Genomic DNA, 6,000 nt, shown 5'->3' with positions numbered 1-6,000 from the left:
CCTTGCATGGATTCCTGGTGCTCTGGTATGCAGCTGAGCCCCTGCAGTCCACAGGCTGGATGTTTTAGTGCCTAGCTCTTTTTAACTGGCACATGTTAAGAGCTTTGAATTAACAGGTGCATAAAAACTGTCAAAAAACACTTAGCTCTCAAGACAGTCTGTCGGTTGTATTAAAAATATGGTTTTATGTAACCACATTCTCTCAACACTTGCTGGATATTACAGCATGGGAAAGTCACTTGCCCTTTCCAAATGAAAGCAGCGATCTTTACACTGTCCCACTGAAGAAGAAAAAGGAGGAAAAAAAAAAGAGAGAGAGAGAGAGAGAGAGAGGAAAAGCCTACAATTCCTCTGATCTTGTAAGGGAATTTCTACCTTTGGTGGGGACAGCAACAGATTTCTTCCAGTAAAATAGGACTGGCCTAAAGATCCAGAGTAGAGGTAAGCATCCCAGCAGGTTAAAAAGCCAGTACCTCGTAGCCTTACTGAGCTGGAACTGGGGGACTTCTGACAACTGAATGGAGAATGTCTCACTCTCTGTCTGAGGAGATGTTATCTGCTAAAACCAAATAAACAACAAAGATAAGAGGCTCAGAGCTAAAAAAAAACAACAAACCCAAAAAACAACACTACTTGTGCCCAAGTTTCAAAGAGGTTTTGAAATGGTTTTAGTTCTCATTCTCTCCTTAGTCGCCAGTCCTGAATATCTGGGATCCCCAAAACAAAAGCATCAGGTTTCCAGAGTGGAGACACTTGTAACACACAGGTCTAGAGAATTTATAAAACTCTCGAAAGCATTTGTGAAATCATTCCCTTTTAAAATATGTGGCAAATACATTAAAGTGGGCTTTGGATTAAAGTTTTATTGCCTCTTGATAAAAGCCATTTGCACCTTTGATGTGTTTGTGGATGGCAGCCATCCCAAATGCCTTCTCCAGGCCTCACCCCCATCAGGAAGTCTCCTCTTGGCTCTCTCCGGCGTTGCCCAGATGGGTTATCATCTGTCACCTCTCCAGAGGTAACCAACTCCAAACAGCCTCCTCTGGGGTCACAGACATGGTAAGCGAGAGGAAAGATTTCTGAGAGCAAGGGTTTAACAGTGAAAAACGGGTAGTCTGAAAGCCTAGGAGTGGGAAGAACAGTGGGAATCTGGGCTGCCGAAGCTGCCTCTGAGTTTAATTATATTGAGTATTAATTCTGGGAATCAAAGTACTTGCAGTACCACCATGCGCTTGCCCACCTTCTGCTCAGATCTGAGCCCTGGTTAGATGCCTGCAGGACAGACAGATCCAGAAAGTTTCTCAGTAGCTGCTGGAAAGAGAATGCAAAGCAGGTTGAAGGAGAAAACCTGGTGGCTTGGAAAGGTTTGAGTAATAAAAGACTCCAGCGTTGTGAGCAATATGGACAGAGGAGACAGACCAGGCACTGAAAAGCAAAACGTGATTCCCCTGTACGAAAAGTAGATTTAGCTTTGCGGATGCCAAGGCCAGAAGGCAGCATCATAAGTGTCCAAGCATTACATCCTGTAAAAGAAATCATCCTCCTATAGCTTCTTGGGTTCTGAAAGGGAGAGCATCATCCCCCAAAAGACTCACAGAGGGTCTGTGTCATTGACAATACCAGATGGCTGAGCAAGGCCAGGAGTAGGAGCCTGCCTACTTCGCAGTGCTGGTTTTCTGCAGACCTGGTTAGCATCAGTGAGACTGATGGACACTCCACAGTAGTTGGGGAGGATGCAGTAAGATGTCAAAGAAAAGTACATGGCTAAATATTTTGATTTGAGGAGAGCAGAAAAGAAAACAAGTGGTATTTTAGCAGACATTAAAGAAAAAAAAAGATCTGGATGCAAGAAGAAAATCCTGCAGAGAACCAGGCTTGACTTTTTAAACAGATGCAAGATGTTCTTCTTGGAGAATAAGAGAAGCATGCTAGAAAAATGTTGGAATGGACCTAGTTCTTTATGAGCACATCCTTATGCCAAATAGTATTATCTTCTTTGCCATGAAACTAACCACCAAGATGTGGGACCAGCTGCAGCTGATGTGATAGTGAAGACAGAGACACAACCTCTAGGACACCACCAGCATGGAACATGCATAATCAGCAGTAAGAGTCAACACTTAAGCAGCTACAGAACTCACCAAAACGTGATGCAGGGATTCGGGTATTACTGAGAAACCTAATCCAGATCCAAATTGGAAAACTTTGTTTTAAAAGATGATGTCTGAATTCTATTAACCCATCCTTGGGAGAGAAGATCTGTCTGTACTGGAAAAGTCACTCGAGCCTGCAAAGACATGACTGTTTCGCTCTAGCTCATGTTGCAAACACAGTGAGAATACTGAGCACAGGCTCACAGCATGGGTCTGCAGAGAGCTTGCAGATTTTTGCCCAAACTGACAATCTGGGGGGCAGCCAGCTTGTGACTCTTCAGTCATACCATATGCAGCCAAACATTTCTAGTTGGGTACCCCTTGCTGGGCTGATAGCTCATCACCTCCTAGGGATGGATAGCCCAAAGGGTTACACTTCTACACAGTGAAAAAAGAAAAAAAAAGAGGCAAGATAGCATGGCTTGCTCAGGTAGCATCTGCAGGATACCTAGCTCCATCTCTTGGAGGAGGAATCACACCAACAGCAAGATGCTGTTACCCACTGCCTAGACTCTCCAAAACATCCACAAATCAGAGCGAAGACCAATTGCTGATCACTGAGAAAATAAATGCTAGGGAGACACTCAAAGGGTCAGATTCAGCACTGATAACATGAGAGGACTGCACCAGATGATCACTTGTTCAAATGCATCACCAGCACTGCTAACTGCTTCAGCAAAGAGCAAGGATTTCTGCCTGGAGAAAGTCAGTCCTCAGTTTCACCTCTATTACACAAAGCAATCAAGGTTGGTTTGGGTGTTTTTCCGCTCCACCTCTCAGGGAAGGCCATTGCTTCAGGCCGTGCTTGGGCTGGGTGAACAGCATTCTGCTGCTTTATTCAGCTATCTTTGCACATCCTCTCCCCCACTCTGCAAGATGCAAGAGACTGAAGAGGTATCCCTAGCACTGCAGCTTTCACGCTGAATTTTTTATATCCACTCCAGTGGGATTTCAAGGAACAAAACAGGTCCTCCCAGCTCCTAGGATTTGATTGTTTTCTGTGAGGAAACTCCAAGTTTTTCCATGGATGCCTGCTGAGAGGGATAACAGCACTCCACCCAAGCAGAGCTGAAATGTGCCAGGAGAGCACCCACCTCCTCTCTATTATCCATCAATCTCTGGAAAGCAGCACAGTCCTTCCACGGTGTAGGCCTGGAAAGGGAGTTATGGCTTGGAGAGCACAAACATAGTGCTTTCCAGTTCTGGGTATCACTCTGAGAGGCATTCCTATTGCTGTTACATTTTCTGTGCTTGTGTCTCCAATCTTCGTTTCCTACTCAACAGGACAGTGCCTCCCCTCTCTGAAGGAAGATGCCACACAGATTTTACTAAGACCAATTTCTCCTAGTTATCACTTCTCACACACACACACCAGGTATAAGAACCAGCACAGACACTAAAACCCACTTTTGGCTTGGCTCTGGCAGCGTGGAAAAATAAAATCACCATCAGATCAGCCAAATAACCAGGTGGGAGCAGTAAGGACAGAGGCAGGAGAGACAAGGTACTAAACCTGCCCAATGCTCCCAAGCGCCTCGTTATGTTGATTTATGTTTAGCTAATTGAGAAAATGACTCTAACTACACAATCCAGGCCCTAATTCAGAAAGGCCCAAGCTTTTTAGTGTCTCTACCTGCATCTTAAAAGGCATGATTTAAACCCTGCAAATAACAGGCTGCCAAAGGCAAGGATTTGAAGGATCTGATGTTCTGTCATGCCGAGGGGGTGAGGCTTGGCTAACCTCTCTGGTTACTTGGTCTTTCCCCACTGACGTACAGGTTTGCTGCTGGGACATAAATCAGGGTAAATGATGAAGGAAACCAGTCTCGTGCCCCATCAAAGGAGCCAACACTCGCTTTAATAGGACCATGCAGACAGGCCTAAATAGGGCACTTAACAAGCATGTGGTTTCCATTATACCAGCCCACATCTCTAAGCCCTGCCTGCATTGCCACTGGCAAAACCCTTTGTCCCTTGTACCCACACCTGCCTATATGCACAGAGTTAAAAAAGGGACTGTGATACAATACCAAAGTGTCAAACATAAAATTTCTGGGCTGCATCAGGCCTGCAGAAAAAATTTATCTAGCTCTCAACCATAGTATGAACCTTTACAGACAGCAATGGCATGCATTAGAGCAGAGCACAGAGATGTCTTAGCTAGTATTATCCCAAGCCTCCACGTCTACACAGAATCACAATCGTACTAAACTAAGACCAAGTGCTACTCACAGATCCCCACACAAGTTGAGTCTGATAAAGTAACAGGCCTCAGGCTGGGACAATCCATATTGGGTTTTCATTCAAGTTTGGACCTTTACAGAGAATGGAAAGTCTACAGATCCTACAGTCCTAAGCAAAAAATGCAAAACAATGGGTGCCAGCACAGAGGGCAATTTGGAAGTGCTCTGCCCCTCTCGTTGGATCTAGAACTTCTCCTGAATAGGGTGACTTTCCTATCAGCAATCCCATCTAGCATGTTCTTGATACTGCTAGTCAGGAAAGGCAGTACACCAACTGCTCTTGCTGGTCTATCCTACTCTGTCCTAATTCTCTTTAGGTGGGATAAGGGCTCAAAGCAAAGACTTCAGAATGTCGCAGAAGGATATTAAGGGAGAGACATGGCTGACTGAGAACTTAAATCTCTACCAGACAGCTACCCTAAGATGAAGCCTATCGAGAGCTCAACTGGTTGGATATATAATCAAACTGGGGACTGTCCAAGTGTTTTACACCACACACTAGATATCCATGGGAACCCTAGACTGCTGGAGTTAATGCTATTTTGTCTGAGCCGTGACCATCTGTGCTCACTTAAACATTTCTTGACAGAGGAAGGAGCATTAATCCCAACATCCTGGCCAAACTGCAGCATGGGCAATTATATTGTACTCCTTTAACACTCTCACAGTGGCATACATTGGTGTTTTCCACTCCTTCCCATAGTGGAAATGCTGTAGCCCAACACAGAAATGGCTGCACTGCCACAGGAGAAACCAAATCCCCTGTGCTGAGCCCTACAGTGGTACTGTCAGATATCACTCAATTTTCCCTGCCCTGGTGTTCAACCCCAGCACGTTTCATATTCAGACTTTTACCTGCACAAGCAACTGGCCCTCACTTAAAAATCTGCCTGCCTGCTCTTGGCTTCATCTGAATTTTGCAGTTCTCCACTTTTCTGAAGAGGTGCAACATGCTGAGCGGACAGTGCACCTGCCTTTGATGCATTCTAACAACAGCAGAGTCAAATGTAATAAAACATGTTGACCGCTGCTAAGGTAGAAAAGGCTTTTGTTTGAAGAGCTTCAACTCCAACTGTTCTGTTTCCTTCAAGGAAAAAAAACAAGAAAAAAAAAACCCTCAACTCCTCTGTTGCACCAAAATCATCTCCTGGCATTTCTGACCAGCACACATGTTGTTACAATTATGACTGGACTGCTTGGCTCCGGCATAGGGGGAATGTTAAACCGGCACACTGGCACCCATCAAAACATTTGCAAATTTCCAAAGTGGAACTGACACCATGGTAGTGGTTTATATCACACGTCAGAGAAAGGCTTCATAACTCAGATCAAACAATTTAACTCTTCGGCTTCCTGCCTAGAGAGAGCAACCAAATGCTAGGCTGCCTATTGTTATTTCATGTGGCCGTTTCATGTGGCGTGCAGCCAGTTCACTTCATTTTGCAAGCTCAGAAGTTAAATACAGAGAGAACTGGCCAGAACTTCGATGAGAGACTAGTGAGAGAACAGAAACTGCTGATTCTAACAATAAGTTTCCCAAGAGGCAGAAACAGCACCAGCACTATCAGCATGGTACATGAGAATTTTCCATCTTTTAAGCCTTT

The sequence above is a fragment of the Phasianus colchicus genome, chromosome 9 (genome assembly GCF_987193195.1).
Source record: "Phasianus colchicus chromosome 9, bPhaCol1.hap1.1, whole genome shotgun sequence".
Classification (NCBI taxonomy): domain Eukaryota; kingdom Metazoa; phylum Chordata; class Aves; order Galliformes; family Phasianidae; genus Phasianus; species Phasianus colchicus.
Note: the sequence above shows the minus strand (reverse complement) of the source record.